The following is a 20405-nucleotide window of genomic DNA, read 5'->3' as shown; positions in this document are numbered from 1 at the left end:
CCTGGTATTATCAAACTATTTTGAATCTAGTCCGGGATAGTAGTCCCATGGTTTTTCAGTCTATTGAACTTGTATCTAGTACGGGATGTTATTCCCATGGTTTTTCAGTATGTATATATCTTATATCTTATACGGGATAGTGATCCCATGGCTATGTATCTATAACTTGTACGGGATGTTTGCCCCATGATTTTTAACTATATCTTATACGGGATAGTAATGCCATGGTTTACACTTATATCTTGTCCGGGATAGTAATCCCATGGTTTTCAATCTATATCTATTTCGGGATAGTAATCCCATGATTTCAAACTATATTAAGTACAGGATGATAATCCCATGCTTTAAATCTATATCTTGTCCGGGATAGAAATCATATGGTTCCAAATCTATATTTTCATATATATCAAATTATCTTGTGTCTAGTCCGGGATGGTAGTCCCATGGTCTTAAATCTGTATCTCCATATGTATCGAATTATCTTATATCTTGTTCGGGATAGTGATCCCATGATTTCTAATATATAGTTTTGTGTATTAAACTATGCTCTGTATTAATCAATCTTACATTTAGGAAAATATGGGATTTTCCTGGGGTGAAATACATCACATAATCGAATTGGTAACAATGATAACGAAACTAACTTTACATAAGAAAATATGGGATTTTCTTGGATAACCAAACCTTTTCGGAAACTAAAGGAAAACGATATATTTTCATAAAACAAAACCGCTTATGAACTCACCAGCTTTATGCTGATTTTCAAACTGCTTGTATTCTCAGGTCCAAGTTAGACAGGTACCCGATGATCTCTTTTGGTGAAGACGGAGTGCTCAGAAGACTCTTCTCAACTTTTGATTAATATGATGTATATGTATATCTTGTATAACTTTACTTTTGAAACAAATGTAAACTTTCATATATATGTAATGTAATGGTTGTTTACTGTGATTACTGTGTACATTGGATTTGATACACAACGTGGAGTCCACCCGGAAATGTTTCCGCCTTTGATTTGCGGGGTGTGACAAATGCTCCTAGCATGTTGAACATGATTGACCTTACTCAGACCCTTTTGTGAAGGGATCTGCAGGATTCTATCCAGATGACACCCTGTTTACAACAAGGTGACCTTCTTTTACACTATGCCTGATGAAATGATATTTTATGTCAATATGTCTTGATCTGCAAAGATATCTTGGTTGCTTCATTAAGGCAACCACTCATTTGTTATCATAGAAAATTTCCCATGGCTCCATAATGGCTGGAACAACTCTAAGGTCTCTATTGGAGTTCTTCAACCAAATTGCCTCCTTTAATGATTCGATCACCGCTATGTACTCTGATTCATAGGTAGAATCAGTCGTCGTTTATTGTTTGGAAATTTTACTTGTTACCGCTCCTCTAATTAAGGTTAAAACCCAGCAAGATTGAGAACGGAATTCGTCACTGTCTGTTTAAAACTTGACGTCACTATACCCACTTAATCTCAGTGTATCACTGCTACCAAGTACCAAGACCCGGTCCTTAGTCCTTCGCAGATACATAACAATATTCTTAACTGCTATCCAATAAGCTCTACCTAAATTTCACTGATAACCACTACCATACTCAAAGCAATGGCCACATCAGGGCGAGTTCATGTCATAGCATAGATGATAGATCCAATAGCGGAAGCTTATGGAACTCTACTAATTTCATCTATCTCAGCATCGGTACTTGGGCTCTGAGTCTTACTCAGATTGGTATTACTCTGTATAAGTAGTTCTCCTTTCTTGGATTTCTCCATGCTAAAACGTTTTAGCACCTTTTCCAAGTATGTACTTTGACTAAGTGCAATTCGTATTTTACTCATGTCTCCTAAAAATTTTATCCGCAAAATATAAGCAGCCTCTCCTAGATACTTCATAACGAAACACTTTCCAAGCCAAGACTTAAGCTCTTACAAAGTTTGAATGTTGTTTCCCAAAAGAAGTATGTCATCAACATACAATACAAAGAAAGTTACTATACTCCTACTAGCTTTGACATATACATAATATTCATATTCACTTGTAAAGAAGCTAAACTCCTTAACCTTCTCATCAAAGCAAATATTCCATCTGTGAGAAGCTTTGTTCTAATCTATAGGTTGATTTCTCAAGATTACACTCTATTGGGAAACATTGCATCAACAAAACCCTCTGGCTAACTCGTATAAACATCTAGCTAGTTTCCCACTAAGGAAAGAAGTTTTGACATCCATCTCCCAAATTTCATTGTCATGAAATGCAGCTGTGACTAGCGTTATCCTAATAGATTTTATCTTAGCCACTGGTAAGAATGTCTTATCACAATCAACCCCTAGGGTTTAAGTAATGCCCTTCGCAACCAGTCAAGCCTTGTAAGTGTGTACCTTTCCGTCCATGTCGGTCTTTTTCATGAAGATCCATTTGCATACAATTGTCTTACATCCTGGTACATTATAAACCAAATTCCAAACTTGATTGTCATACATGGGCTTGATCTCACTATCTATTGCCTCTTTCCATTTGGCAGACTCAGGGCCTGCCATTGCTTCCTTGTAGTTAGTTGGTTCATCCAAATTTACCAGTGTATTATTACTAATAAACGTATCACCTTCCACAATAATATAGAAACCATATAACTTAGGTTGCATTCTAACTCTAGTGGAACTCCTAAGAGTTAACGACTCGTCAATTGGTTCAACTATAATATCTTCCTTAGGTTGAGCCTAGCGTCTCCAAAGGTTCCTTCAATAGTTGACACTTTAATCTCTTCATGATCCATGGTACTCCGACTGTCCTCTTTGCATATGACTTCTCTCTCTCTCTCTCTCTCTCTCTCTCCCTCCCTCTCTCTCTCTCTCTCTCTCTCTCTCTCTCTCTCTCTCTCGAAAGACTCCCCTTCATGCTACAAATACCACCTTCTCACTCGGTTTGTAGAACAAATATCCAAAGGACTTCTACGGATATCTGATGAAAATATATCTCTCACTTCGATGTTCAAGCTTGTCATGAGTCTCTCGTCTAACGAAAGCTTCACAACCCTAAAACTTCATATGTGCAAACTAGGGAACCTTCCATGTCCACATCTCATGAAACATTCAGGTAACCTTCTTAGTGGGGATAAGATTAAGAATATGGGCGACAGACTTATGGCACACCCCCAGAATGAAATTGGAAGAAAAGATCGACTCATCATGAAACGAACCATGTCAACCAAGGTTCGATTATGCCTCTCAGCCATACCATTAAGTTGTGGTATCCTATGAGGGGTGAATTGTGAAACTATTCCACATTCCTTGAGATAGTCGTGGAAATCGATACTAAGATGCTCACCACCTCTATCGGATCTAACCATCTTTTTCGTCCTGCCCAATTTATTTTCAACTTCATGTTTAAGCTCTTTGAATTTTTCAAAGGTTTCTGACTTATGCTTGATTAAATAGATACAACCATAACTTTCTTAGTGGGGATAAGATTAAGAATGTGGGCGACAGACTCTAAGGCACACCCCCAGAATGAAATTGGAAGAAAAGATCAACTCATCATGAAACGAACCATGTCAACCAAGGTTCGATTATGCCTCTCAGCCATACCATTAAGTTGTGGTATCCTATGAGGTGTGAATTGTGAAACTATTCCACATTCCTTGAGATAGTCGTGGAAATCGATACTAAGATGCTCACCACCTCTATCGGATCTAACCATCTTTTTCTTCCTGCCCAATTTATTTTCAACTTCATGTTTAAGCTCTTTGAATTTTTCAAAGGTTTCTGACTTATGCTTGATTAAATAGATACAACCATATCTATTATAATCATCAATAAAGTCACATTGAATTGATTAGCATCCCTTTTGGATGATCTAAAGCTCCCCCCCCCCCCCCACACACACACACCTATGTGTATGAGATCCAATACATCGTCACCTCTTTCGCAAGATCCAGTGAAAGGTGATTTTGTAATCTTACCAAAAATAAAAATATTCTCATGCATCATCTAAGCTTAGGTCAAATGATTCCAATAGTCCATCCTTTTGGATCTTGGTGATGTGTTTGTTGTTAATGTGTTCAAGATGGCAATGCCACAAGCATGCTTTGTTTATACCTTTATATGAATCAATTTGAAATACATTATTTCCTAAATTGTCTACACATATCACAATTTCATACACACCATCACAAGGTAATGCTTCAAAATTTAAAAAAAATTATTATTTTTATAAGAAGAAATAGAGCCATTTTTATCATTAAATGAATATCTAAAACCATGTTAAAACAATGGATGAAAGAAAATAAGGTTTCATGTCATTTCTGACGAGTAGCACTATCTATTCCTAACCCATTACTAAAAACTAAGCCATAAACTCCAATATTGATGACATGTGAAGATTGCCTATTCCCCATGATTAAGTTCATTCTTTCATGTATATATTTTACAAAGTTGGCTTCACCTTTCCATCTTCGATATCTTGCATTTAATTTAGGTGGCTTTGTTTCCAATGCCGTTTACCATTGCAGTAGAAGCAAGTAGTCTCTTTGGGATTAGAGGTAGGGGAACATTACAACTGGATTTCGCTTTGGGTCCATTGCTTGATAACCCAGCTTGAGACTTTCCCATCTAGTTTTCATTAGGAGGACCTTTCCTCTTTTTCCATTTCCCTTGACCAATGGCCAGAACAGGAGCACTAATAGGATTGGAGGCAACACCTTTTCCTTTTATCCCTACTTCAGCTATTCGCAGGAGGTTGCATAATTGAGAAAAAAATAGTTTCATTGTTTTTCAAATGATAGGTCAAAAAGAACAAATCATAAAAAACCTGGCAAGGTGTTTAACACTATGTCGATTGCCAACTCTTCATCAAAATTCACATTAAGCTTAATAATCCTATCCATGTATCGTTGCATTCTCTAAATGTGATTGCTAACATATTATCCATCTTTCATATTTATAGATATGAGGGACTTTACCACCTCATAGTTTTCCTGACGAGCTTGCATAGGGTACTTTTCCATAAGGTCTTTATTCATTTCGTATGTCTAGTAATCCTCATATTATCTCTTTAATTCAGAAGTCATTGTGGCCACCATGATGGAAGCAACTTTTGTTGCATCATTGTAGTGTTCTTGTAGGCAACCATTTCTTTAGGAGTGGCCTTCTACTCATCAATATGATCTAATGGTCTTTCAAGGACATACTCCTTGTCCTCGAAATGAATGGCCATCATTATGTTATGTCTCCAGTCATTGTAGTTGGTGCCGTCAAACTTCACCTTGGAGCAAATGTTCAACAAGGAAAAGTTATGGTTGGGGGAGGAGGAACCAGAAGTATCATTTGGAGTATACATCTATAAAAGAAAGATAGATTTTATTTAGATAAGAATAATCCTCAATATAACACCCAAAATAAAATATTAAGGCTAAAATCCAACTAAATAAGTCACAAATTAGAATAAGGATGCCATAATCTAATTGTAAATTATGAAAAGGTAGGTAAATGATGATTTATCAATTTCACCCCAAGAAAACAAAATTTGAACGAATTAAGTTTTAATGAAATCCCTAGATCTTTTGAGATTCAATGAAACTCTTCAATGGCATGTTTAATCTCAATTATGCTCTTCTATTTATGATTGGGATATCGAGGATCACAAAAAAGATGTGAATAGACTGGCAAATTAGTTTGGCACTCTGGACGTCATTTATCATTTCATTTTAATGTGGCAGTTAATCACACACGCTCCATTAATCAATGATAATTTTCGCGACACCCACTACTACTCTTTATTACTCCCTATTAGTGTGTTGGTTAATCACACACGCTCCACTGATGACTTATAAAGTAAAATGTGCAATTTCATGAGTTACCATACAAATTCACATTTTTCCTAAAGTAACTAAGATTGGGAATTTTAATAAAAGTTGATTTACTTTCTAATTCATTATATTTATTAATGAGAATTATTTTTTCATATCAAACTAATTCGTCTAACGACCCTCCACTAATCAAAGACATGGTGAGTGAGAGTGGACACCCATTCCACTACCATTTTATAGGAAGTTTCCTTATACTCCCTTATAGATTACCTTCGAAAATGAGGCATACTAGCAGTTCGACTGACATAATCTTATACATACAGGAAGTATTAAACTTTTAATTTTACTTATAATATAAGGTGTATTTTAAAACTTTTCAAAATACTGGGTTTAAATATTAAATTTCAAAATTTAAAAAAAAATTTAATTTAAAATTAAACCAATTGATCTAATAATTATAAATTAGTTAAACGTTTAATTAATTATAACAAATAATATAAGAATTACCTAATTAAACTAATCAAATAATTTAATCCTAATTCATACCCTTAATTTTCAAAAATATGGGTGCGGGTTTATCCAATTTTATAATTATCCTATTTAATCAGATAACCTGATAATTACCAAAAATAAGCAAACCCTATCAATACTTACGATTTTTCAAAAATTACATACCTGGGGTGGAAGGTAAGAATTTCAATTCTTACCTTATTTTCATAATCTTAAGGGACAAGGAACCCCCTCCAAATCGAAAACTTCGGAGGCAAGGTAAACATTTAACCCCTTACCAAATTTTCGAAACTTAGGGTCCAAAAAGCCCTAATTTCGAAATCCTTAGCCTAAAGGTTTTAATTGCCATAAACCCAAATTTTTTTAATTCATCAATTATAACCATTCAATAGAAAACAAATTGTATGCTCTGATACCACTGATGGGTTTTAGACACTACAAAACTAACTTAAATTCGTAAGTGTGCATGCAACCTAAAACAAAATATCTATATTGTCTCTATTGAACCTATAACTATGAAAATCAAATAATAACCCTAAGGAACTCTAGGTATTTTTGAAATCTAGAAAGAAAGAAGAAAAGCATACATTTTGATCCTTTGGAAGAAAGTACCACAATTGTCATGTATCTAGTGGTTCGTACCAAAGCTAGAAATGAAGATGATGACGAGAGAAGGGATAGGTAAATTTTAGTTTCTATTGGAATAGGACTGGCTGAAATTTGCAAGGCTTAATGGCATTTATATAGTGTAAGTAGGAAACCCTAGATAAGCTCCAAACTAATAAAATAAAATTATCTTATTTTTTGTAATCATCTAGGTTCCTAATTATCATCCAAGGATAATTCTAGAGCCCCAATAAACTCGCCAAAACCATCTACCTCTATGGTGGAAGATTATGGAGCATTTTGCTCGACTATCTAATAATTTCACCTTTAGTCTCCATGCTTTTAATTAATTTTATTAATCACAAAATTAATTAAAATTAATTTTTGATTAATGATTAATCAACTATTACACTTTCTAATTAATATATTATTCACATAATACACTAATAAATTATTTATCTAAATTTATTAGTCAGATGATACATCAACATTTCTTGCCAAAAATCATCATGTCCAAATGTTAGGTTTGAGGGCAACCAAAAGGAATGTGTTGCTATCAATTCAAGTTTATACCAATTATAGTTATGGACTTAGATAGTTAATCCAACACCATGCTTTTTGTAAAAAGTCTCATAAGTCTTCACTGTTGGCTCCTTCTTTGGTCTAGCTTCACCAAGACTCATGTTGCTCAAATATAATATGAGAAAGGACAAAGAAGACCCATGTCAGTGTGAGACAAACCTTGTTTCTAACGTAGTCCTTTTCTATGACTATATGCAACGACTCGGGTTATGTCTTCATGTTTTCTTCCATGGAATGACCGGTCCATATTCTCTTTATTATCCAAAGCTCCAAGTTCCAAGCTGCATGCTACATGCTCCATGCTCCATGCTCCATAATGCCTACAAAATAAATCAAAAATAGTGAAGTACTAGATATTCTTAATCAAGTGTGAAATTGCTCAAATAATTAACTAAATGCAAGAACTATAAAGTAGAATGCTATGAAAGGAAGCAAATAAAAACACAAAATAGGTACATAAAATTCACCTATCATAAGTTAGTCAACCTTTCCTTTCATGAAGAAAGTTCTTTTGGTTGTATTCCTTTTTTAGTATGGTGTAGATTCAGAGAAAATCCACGTTATCAATAATTTTTTTTACTGGTGCAAGTTCTCTTTTTTCTATATATTTGTCATGTATTGACTCTTTTGGCTATAAAAGGAGTATCAATGATGTACTGAAAGCAGATCTTACACACCTTTTTTATGCATCAATAGATTCCTTCACTTCACTCTCAAATTTCTATCAATCATCTCTTATAAATTCTTCTTGTTCTTGATTTCTTTACTTTGTTCATACTGTACTTTATTTAATCTTCTTGAATACTTTGTTGAAGTTATTTACTTTAAGTCTTTACTAGTTTGACTACACTTGACTAGATATCAATTACTAGCAATCATTGATATTAAAGATTTTTTTCAAGATTTTTGTTTGCAAACCTTGTCCTTGCCTTTAATAGTATTTAAAGAAGTCACAGTTATACAAAACCCTTAACTGATAAATTAACTACAATCACCTATGATATTGAGAAAGAATGAAACCCTAAACTTATCTCCTACACAAAGTCTAAGAACAAAAGAAACACTACACGTGTTTGACACATGTGGAAGACAAAGAATCAAGGATATGAGAGAACTATGGAGTACGAATTATTAAGCGAACTACAATAACTTTTTGACAAGGGCTTATTGGAACAAATTTCTCACCTTCGAGAGCATTAATTCTGTTTGCCAAGAAGAAAGTTAAATCCTTTAGAATGTATGCCGATTACCAGAAATAGAAAAATCTAACAAGCAAGTACCAATACCCACTCCCCTAAAATCAAATGTTGAACTATTGTGAACTTCTCTACTCAATGCAAGTTATGCAACCCTAAGAGGGATTTGATCAAATATGGTAGATTAAGTGAAGAATTCTTCCCAAGAAATGAAGGATTTGATCAAATTAGGAGGACTAAGTGATGTCTTCTTACCAAGAAATTAATGCTAGAATTTTAACATCAAAAGAATACATGTACATCCAACGAATATCATAAATATCAAGAACTACGAAGCATAGGATGCCAATAGAAGTGCATCGATTCCTATTTCTACTAGGTACTACCAAAGATTCACCAAGAACTTCTCCAGGATAGCCAAACCACTAACTGCATGGACATTAACAGGAGAAAAATTCAACTGGAAACACAAGTAAGAAATAGCATTTCAAAAATGTTGAAACTTATATTGTGTAGCGCACCTATCCTAACCCCTTCCTTAAAGAACTGGAGACTTTTTTGTATACTCCAACGCATCTCATCAAGGATTAGGATATGTGTTAATGCAAAAAGACAAGGCTGACATGGCAGCAAATGCCTAGAGCCAAAAAGAACGAGTAAAACCTTATAGGGTGCGATCATTGAACAATGATTGTCCGTTTCAACCTTCGGCAAGAATGACTATGTCCGCTCACTTCTTGTCAAACAAATAAATGATTACGATAGAAAAACTTGCCAAAACATATCTTTGGAAACCATCAAAACTACACGAGGTGTCATTTTATAATTGTCTCTGATAGAGATAATAGATTCGCCTCATGATGCTAACTATCATTTCCTGAATTCTAAGAGATGTGCTTGGTTAGAACACAACTTGCTATCCTCAATGAGCAAAATTACCCAAAATTTTAATGAGGCTCCAAACCTAAGTGACAAACCTAGAGAGCATGTAGAATATCCAGTTGCTATTGATTGAGTCTTTTTACAATAGTTATCGCACTAGCAAAAAAACACAATGTTTGAGGCTTTATATGGACGAAAGCACCCCCAATTTAATGAATAATGGTTAAAGATATGTAACTAATGAAAGAACAAGTGACTGTCAACTACTTATCATTCTAGAAGATAGTGTGGGGATTAGAGAAAAGGATTATACAAACCAAAGAAGGATTCAAGACTAAATAAAAACATAAAAGATTAAGGTTTCCTTTTATAGGAATAATAAGATTAAGAGATCAAGGTAAGTTAAGCCTAGGAAACGAAGGACCATCGAAAAATTTGTGTAGGATTTGGTCAAGATATGAATTAGCTCAAACTACCTCAGGAACTAGACAAAGTGCACGACGTCTTTTGCATTTCAAAATTAAAGAATTGCTTTTTTGATGACACAGTTGAAATCTAAATGAACGCAAAACTCTAATTCGCTGAAGAACCAGTGGAGAATATGGATTGAGAGATCAAGCGTTTAAAACAGACGCGTATTCCCATCATAAGGTAATATGGAACTCCCATCGAGGATCAGATTTCACCTAGGAACATGAATACCAAATGATGCATAAGAATCTCAATTTTTTTAAAGATATCCAATCTATAAGCTAAATTTCATGATGAATGTCTTTGAATAGAAGACTATGTAACAATTGTTAAAAGTAGGTCAGAGTTCAGCAATCAACCTACCAAGAACCCTTATGTACTATGACTTATTGTATGTAATTTTTGAGTTTATAAAGTATACTAAACATGTAATACTCATAATTTCTTTCGGAATGTCACAAATTGCTCAACAAATGGCTATCGCTAAAGATCGAAATATAAATCACAAAAATTAATAATAATTATGATGCTAAAATAAATTTTCATTGAGTATAGATAGGAGAAACTTATGATCAGATTGGATAGATTATACTCTCAGGACTTCGTAGATATAAAGAACGTCAAAAACGAAGATCATATGCTGAAATTCCATCGATTTTAAGAAACCAAATCAGTATAATACCAGTTTTCTTAATAAAAGAGAACCAAATTGATCCATTTAGGTACTTGCACATATCGTATCGAAATCTCAATAATGTGTTTGAACTTATACATAGGTCTAATATTTTATTTCAAAATCATAATATTTTTAACCCATAAATTTATCCAAGTCGCTAAAACTATCAAATTGGGACAAATTAGACACAAAACTTTAAAGGTCTTTTTTTGGAGTTTCGCATATCAGATTTACGATCCATCTGTGATTTTTAAAACAGCACACATGAGACTATGATTTTTCACTTTCGTAAAAATTATTAAACGTCGGGATTGATGACATGTGAATCAAGGAAGCTATGGAGTAACATCATTTGACATCACAAGGGTGAAATCACATTCAAGGGTACAATATGTATGAAAAGACTTAACTGATCAGCCATATTCTTTAATTGGTCGCACTACTTTTCATTTTCTCTCTCTAATCAATTCTCTCTCTAGTCTATCTCCTTCTTCTCCATTTATGTTTAAGAAGAGCAACACCAAAGTGGGTGTTTTTTTGGCTAAAGATGTAGAACCATCCACTCATATTGGCATGTAACACCACCACAATAGCCCCTAACCACACCTTTCAACCACATCATTTGCTCGACGATGGAATAGTTTTAACGAGGGCGACACACTTGGGAAAACACAATGAAAACCACTAGCTTCCCACCCTCGCCCCCCCCCCCCCATCACTAATTATAGCGTCGAACATCACTACATGAACCATCATATATCACCCTCTACTCCTGGTGGCACGACATGTCTCAAAAATAGCAGCCAAAATAGAAGAATTCAGGCGGAGAGAGTTCTCCTGCGAGAAATTTCTATGACATTTCATTTTCCAAAGAGCAGTGTTCTGGTGGACCTTAGGTTGTGAAAATTAATTTTTCAAGTTCCTTACATAAAGTCTAACAAGCCTCGAGTGTCGTTGGTTCCAAAAAGCTCTTTGTTTGATAAATGATAAAACGCGAGTTTTATCCAGATTATCAAAACGAACACATATTCCAGCAACTAGGGTGAGTCTTTATGGCCCCGTTTTAAGTTTTTATGATTTTGGCCGTAAAATAAATACTTGTTTTACTATTATGAAAGTTTGACGCTATTTTGTGTTTATTTCATGTTATGATAATATGACAACGTTCTTGAAATATTGTTTAATCATTTTTCATCATACATAATTAAAACTTATGTTAAAATATAAATAAACATGTTAGGAAACATATAAACAAAATATGTGACATGTTATGTGTATATTATATCACAAGGTGTTGATAGATAAGTTGTTAGATAAATGACAAGCTTATAAATATTCACATGTTTCTATTATGTCATTTTTAGGTAAAATGATATTTTTTTATGTATCCATATATCTTATAAAAATGAAAATATTTTTAAACATATTTTAGAAATATAATAACAACCAAGAATGCTCAAATAAGTTTTATATGAAAAATGGATTTACACAGCCTTTGGTTAAGTAAAAGGTTTTCTAGAATGTAAACACATGTACAATTTGATAAAAATATGTATCTTATGTATTTATATGAAATAATTGGGTAATAATGGTCAAAATAAGATTTTTAGATAAAAAACAGTCATGACTTTTTTTTATAAAAATGAGTTTCATACAAAAGATGCTCATAAATGTCTTACATGGATTTTTATATTAAATAAAGACAAATTATATATATAAAAGATTTTATATGGAAATGGAACATTATAGGTGTTTAAAGTATTTTCATTGTGTATTATGTATATATATTAAAGTACATAAAATAAAGTTTATGCATGAAACGATTTTTTGATCACATATGTATATACTAATAACTATAGAAATAAGTGTTTAAGCAATTTCCATATATATATATATATATATATATATATATATATATATATATATATATATATATATATATATATATATATATATATATATATATATATATATATATATATATATATATATAAGTGATTTTATCATGGTTTCGGTTTAATTCTTGCTTTGGTTGTATATTTGTGTTTTAAATTCTGTCTTATTGGTTAATTTTATATTGGTTGAAATCTGGAATTTTGTCAAATCGCAGTCGTTATGTTGTCTAATTTTTGTTAGAAATCTTGTACTTCATTTTAAAGTCTAAGTTTAGGGATCTAAGTATAATGTATAAGAAATATTACAACTTAAGTTTTTAAATTACTTTCTTGAATATTTTGAACGACTTAGTGAAATAAAAGTTTCATTAAAGTTTGGGGACTTAAGCACATGCACACAATTATGGATAATTTTAGGATTCTTTTATATTAGATTGATACTCTCCATCCACTAAGAACATTAAAATTTAGTACAAGCCCTTTGTGACATAACCTTTAATGCGTGCGGAACGTAGAACTTATTGGTATAGATCTATAGGGGTTGACAGGCCCGCCTGTTGTTGCTAGCTACGGCCATCATAAGACGAGTCAATACAGACGAAATAGTTTTTTATCATATTATTTCACTTCATCGATGAAATAGGAGTGATGATTGAGACACTTCTATTCACCTTGCTCTACAGAGGCTTTCTCATTCGTAGTTCGGTTGTAGGCTCAAATTAGAACCCCGAAATTCATTCTAGAATGTGTAGGAATTAAATGGACACAATTTATTCAAATGGTTAAGTGTCAAACATGGGTTTAAACGAACAAATAAATCTTTCCAAATGCTTGACATCACTTTTGGTCAAACTATAACTTAGGTTTAATATGTTACAAATAAATCTTTCCAAATGCTTGACATCACTTTTGGTCAAACTATAACTTAGGTTTAATATGTTATCGTAGATGAACAAAACTCTTTTACACATGTGGCATTATATGGGTAAAATGTGTTGCATTTTGATACTTTTATAGTTCATTAGTCTAAACACATTCTTGGCTATAAAAACGCACGAAGTTAGAATGATAAACAAAACTCTTTTACTTGAACCGGTTTGCAAGGGTAAACATGTTGAAATTACGTTTTTTTTTTTTTTAAATAATTCATTAGTCTTAACGAACTCTTGAATAAAAAAACACTTGGATTCAAAGCTACAAACAAAACTCTTTTAATTATAATAATTTTAGAGGGGTGAAACAAGGAGCATTTTATACTTTTATAGTTCAACACACTTTTGATTATAAAAACGTACAAAGCCAAAACCAATAAAGGTTACCAACAATGTTGTTGATGTAATTAGTCTATCTCATTCTATAATCTTGTGTGTATTTAAACATGCTTAAATATATTATTTAAATATACTACCTACATCTTACCATAGCAAAGATACATACATATATACATACACACATACACACACACACATATATATATATATATATACACACATACATACATACATACACACACATATGTGTATATATATATATATATATATATATATATATATATATATATATATAGTGAGAGCTATAATTCAACTTGGTAGTTAGTGAAGTGTAAGTATCAATTGGGTCTTTTCTGCAATGGAAGCATCTTCATAGCTCAAGGCCTTTTCATAGAGTATGTCAAGTTTCTTTGGCAAAGTGACCACTCAATAGATCAATATTCTAACTTCTCATTTTCTACTTTTAAATCCAATCCAACCAATAAATTAAGCATCTTATAATACCTAATTAATTTATCATTTAATCTAAAAATACTTCATTACAACATTACTACTAGTTATGTCTGAAACCCTACCTTTACAAATATGGATTTCACATTTGAAATCATACACAAAGCTTGTTCAAGGCTTCTAGCTAACAAGATTTCTTAGAACAACCTTAAATAATTTGTTCAAACCATCAAAACACCATTAAGGAAATAACTATCTTGAAAATGGAGAAGATGATTACCTTAGGAGCTTTCGATATTGAATCCAATTTATAAGCACCCAAGATCGCCACTTGACCCTTCTTAAAACTCCAAATTGCCAGAGCTTGGATATATAGGGTTTGGATTCGCTTATGACGAGAATGAACATAAATGATGTATTAACAGTCTCGAAACTGCGTCGCGGTCATTACCCTACCGCGTTGTGGTATACCCTCTTAAGTCATGCTCAGTCTATTTCCGAGTCGAGGTGCCAATCTCCTATAGTAATTTACTTTGCCTACCGCGTCGTGGTACCCACATACCACATCATGGTAAAAGGTAGGTTGTCTAAAACTTACGATGAATGACTTCTTCAGAATCATCATTTCCCCTCACCACTTTGTGGCTATGTCCTTGTCGCATCATGGTGGCTGAAGATTAACAACCCTCATGGCTAATTGCATTCTTGCATTCAACGGTATTTCTTCTAACTTCTAAGGTGCATAACCAATTCATCTTAAACCCGTTTTCTTTCATCTTTTCGTTCATGCGAAAGTGGGGATACGTTCTACAATCCTATTAAGCCTCATCTTAGTGACTTCAAATGGTCCTTACTCTATTAAGTCACAAATTTTGCCAAAAAAAACATAAAATTTCCCATTCGACCCTTTTGTCCAAATGCATCTTCTCATGCATTTATTCTCTTGAGCTCACTCATCTAACTTCCTCTAAGTGATTTGAACTCATCTTGTCCATTTTCATGAACCCACAGCTACATAAACTTACCAAATTCTAATAAATTACCATTTTCCTTTTTGGTTAGTATTTTACTAAAAGTCAAATCCCTCTAAATTTCAGATTCTTACATTGGATACAAGCACAATCTAATCAAAACACTTATCTTTAGCCAATGTAAAATGTAATTCGTCTGCTAAAAACATCCAATCTTTAGCCACTACTATAGATGAATATTTAGACATGTTTGAACGAGTTCAAAAATAAATAGACTAGGAACTTAATCTAAGTACATTCTAAACCATTCATCTCACTTTGGTCTGTGATTTCATACTTAAAAATATCTTGATCCAACCTCATATCACTCTACGACATATTTCCATTTGGACTTAGAAAAATGTATCTTGAGTCGCTCTCCATTTCTGACGACTGGAAGGATAAATGAATCACACTAAAAAACATACCATCCAAGAGTGATACATCCATGACCCAAGAAAGATCAGACTACCCCGAAACAATATGTGAACAAATCAAAACTGATTTTGTTCATCTCTAACCCATACAAAAGATATTACTTGAATGGTTCACCGTTGATAAATTATTCACCACAAGAGATAACCACCTCACAAACCACAAAATTGTTGGTACGTTGTCCTTTGATCAGAACTACTAAGGAAAAATAAAATGGAATTGGTATTTACACTGTTCTCATCCAAATTAGCATCTCTATGTAACTTATTGAGGATGGATCACCACCCCCATAATATTATGCTTTATTAGGATCTATTTGTTACATCTAATAAGACACCACCAATATCCAACATACACATATCATTAAGTGATTTGCTAAAGAAACTCAAAATATGCCTGACTCGTGACTCGTCTAACTCATAATAACATTTATCTTCTTCATTGGAACAATTATAATTGGCTAAAAACTATAACAAATCAAAATTTTGGTTCTATTTCCCCTAAGATTTTGTTCCACCACCAAGCCTATTTTTTTTTATTATGCATCTATCATAAATTTTATGCTTTGTATACATTACTAAAGCATTTAAACAATAAATCTTTGGTAAAAAAACATGTCACCTAACCAAATTTCTTCCCAGAAAGAAGTGAGATTACCTCTACCAACCTTTTAAAAAAAATACTCACATCAATATTTTTCGATTGAATATTTTCAATGTTTCAACGATGTTTTTACAAATACCAAGGTTTACTTGCAAATTTGATCATTTTGAATCCCTCATTAAGGCTATGGATATAAAAATAATTTGGACATATAAAGCTTTTGGTTCCATAAAAATCCCCATTAAACAAAAGCAAATTCATGTTTAACGCATATAGACTACCAATATCTAATCCACCTTCATCTTTTGAAGCCATCATCTTCCTTCACTTAACCTAAGATAGACGATTGAAGATTGAAAAACATAAACAAAAGTACATACCGAAGCTTCCTAGCAATTTTTTCAAAAGATCAAGTCGACAACTTATGCATAAAATTTTGACCTTCCAATACTAGAGGTTATTAGAAAACGGATTGGTCACAATTTTCCAAGTATTAATTGTGATATTCCCTATTTTCAAAGACAATGTTATCTTTGTTTGTAGAAAATCTTAGCATAATAAAACATCTTTAGTACAAATGATTGTTCCAAAATAATAAAACCCTAATCATGACATAATCAATACACAAAATACGTTTTCCTGAACATTATTGCAAGTATTCTCAATCAGTCAATATTCTATTCAAGTTTCAGCAGCCTTAACATGCTACCTGTAATACATATAAATTAAGTAGGGACTTAGCTAGTAGTGCACAAAGTGGGTCCTAGGACCTAACTTCTTTTTAATAGAACAAGTGTATATGAAAAAAATAAGGGATTACCTTGTTTTTGTCAAAAGACATTGTATTTTTTTACTCTTTTATGTTTTTTTTCAATTTCATTTACATTAGGAACCACATTGATTTTGGTTCTAAATTTGTCATTGAAATTGAGTGGGTCGGGTTAGGAAACCTGGTGAAATACATAGGGTTTTCAATTCTAAAATATTATTATGATAATAATGCATAATTAGTAAACATACAAAACCAACTTTTACCAAACACTATAGATATATAATCTAACGAATGTATTTATAAAACAATGTACTCTTACATCACAGCACAGTCGATTATTGTGAATCCTAGTCAACTATCATCTAGAACAAAATTTATTAGGTGGTGTACCGACTCTAATCTATTCATTTTTTTGTGTGATATCGTTTTCCTTTCACCCTCCCCTCACCTGGTCATCTTTCACTACCTCTCACCCCCTCCCCCTAAATCATTTTTTTAATATTCAAATATGTATAAATAATACATGAATATTTTACTTTAGTTATAGAAATTTAAAAATCATAACTTCCCTCAAACATCTTTAAATACTCATCTAATGCGTCTATAGGTGATGTCGTATGCAAAAAATCGAAGTGTTTTTGTACGCTTTTGTAGCAGTCTAAATCATTTCTACCTCTAGCATCTTATCCAAATATTGATCTAATGCATCCACGATAATGTCTTTAGTTATACATATGAATAAACGTATATCGACATTTAAACGACGTTTGAATTTAATATGGTCATATAGAAAATCATTGATAAAGTAATCACTAACCAGAATTGTTTGTACAACATTAGGATCCTAGTTATTAAAATTATAATGTTTTCCAATATGTTTAAACTTTCAGCTTCTTGACCCACTAGAGAAACAATTGTTTTAGAAATGAGTGAAAAAAAACATATATCCTCGTCAAATAAAGATGAAGATGAAATATTGTTCGTCATTTAATCGAGTTTGTGTAGAATGTATAAAAAAAATTGATAAAGATGGAATGATATTTGTAGTGTGAAATATATTAGTATTTATAGGTAATTGGTAAATGTTTCATAAAATAATTTTATGGCAGGAGATGCTGCATTAAAAGCTATTGCATGTAAGGTGATCAAACATGAGAAATCGTAAATGGAAAATCAACATGTGTTGATACCATTTACGTTTGATACATTTGGTTTCCTTGTGTCGGATGCCATGGGGCTTCTTAATAGAGTATAACAGATCATGTATAGTAATGTTATATCTCCTAGATCTATGGATGCAATTTTCAAAAGAATTGGTTTTACAATACAAAAAAGTTTTACGACCAAACCTAATGTTCGTTTGTCTTTTCATTCGTTGTACGATGCTAACTAAGTTTTTATTAATAATGGATAAAAAAAAGGATAAGTTCTTCCATTATTTCTTTTATAAGTTCAAATACTCATAAGAGTGTTGCTTCTTTTTTATTTTTGGTGGTGGAGCGTATCCTGAGAAACACCAAAAGACTCCTATGTTGCCCTGAAATGGTGTTCAACAATGAAGACCCTAACATCACCACAAGACTCCTATGTCGCCATGGAAATGCTGTTCACTCATTATGACCCTTTCCACCTCAGCCTTACGTCTATTAGTATATCGTATTGCCTAAAAAATAAAATCTCATGTTTCCTAGTGAATATAATGTTCATCCTGATATCTATTCTCGTTTACACCATGTGAAGTCGTCTTGTCTAACGTAACCACATTAAAATATGCTTTCAAACCGCTATTATCCAACACATGCATTGTTGAATTTACAAACAAATATTTTCTACCCCTCGTCCTCTTTATTTCCATATGTAACAACATTTTGAGGATCATGTCTGTCAAATCTACCCGGATAGCATATAGATTTTCTTTCCAATCCAAGTGATGCATAAGTCACTAGCAAGACCATCAAAATTATCTTTTTTTTTATAATGAAAAATATTAGAATACTAGCAAGACTGATAGCAAAAAATCAAAGAAATAGACCAAACATTCGAATTCAAGGAAGTTAAGTTAGCCGTATACTTAACATGGGCGGATCTATAACAGATCTCAAGGTATCCACGGATACCCCTCAAAAAAATTTCGGTACTAAATTTTTTTTAGAAAAAATTCGTTTTATGTAGTGTATTTATACATAATATTAATATGTTTAGCGAGGTAATAACACAAATTGTAGTTGGCTCAATGGTTAATGCCTTAGGGAATGCTATTGGAGGTTGCAAATTCAAATATTCTACTAAATATTTATCTTCTCTTATTTATCAGCTCCTTTTGTATAGTTTTATACGGATTATAACTATTATATTATGATGATGTAAAAATTGAAAACAAATATTGAGTTGTCCAAGTGGTAAAGTGTTAAACTTTAAAATTTGAGGTCTCAACTTCAAATCATGGGTTTACTTAATTTTTTTTATCATTTTTTCAACTTGTTTTTTAAAATTCTAAAATTGCCTCACATAGGCCATAAATGAAACATAACTCCTATACATCTGTTATATAAGTAAGACAAGATTCTCAATTCTCAACACGTTAAACTTTCGAATGAGTTCGGGTTTAAACCCGAAACCACATTTGAGAAACCGAGAAACCGAACGCATCGGTTTGGAATACCCATTTACTTTGACCCTAACTCAGCCATTGATACTTAATCCACTTGTACGACAACATTAAATATCATTCGTTGTCTTCAAAGGATTGCTTTTTCCTGTTTACGAACACGAGGGAATATTATTAGTTTTCCTACATAAATGAATTTACAACTCAGTTACCGAACATTTTTAACAAAAACATTGGATTGCAAACATGACTTCAAAACCAAGGCATTCAAAGGGAAAGGGGGAGAGTAAAATAGAACACCACAAACAAAATAATTGCAAATAGACATGAGTAAAAGAAACCAAAGAACAAATGCTTTAGATCCTCAAAATCGGACTAACAGAAAAGGCATCAAATAGATGATATAAATAGCCTTCTTGTAATTAAGTTTTTCAACATCGGAAGTCGGTTTAGGAACAATATCCATGCCTAATTACCTTTAATCGCGACCCACTTGACCCACTTAAAACCGTACACCCTTTCACTTGCTAACGAGTCATCGATGAGCCTTTCACATATTTAATTAAAAATAGACCAAATGCATTTGAAATCCATGTCCATTTATCCGAACTTGAGGGC

Source organism: Lactuca saligna, chromosome 4, assembly GCF_052625555.1.
Source record: "Lactuca saligna cultivar CGN05327 chromosome 4, ASM5262555v1, whole genome shotgun sequence".
Lineage (NCBI taxonomy): Eukaryota > Viridiplantae > Streptophyta > Magnoliopsida > Asterales > Asteraceae > Lactuca > Lactuca saligna.
Note: the sequence above shows the minus strand (reverse complement) of the source record.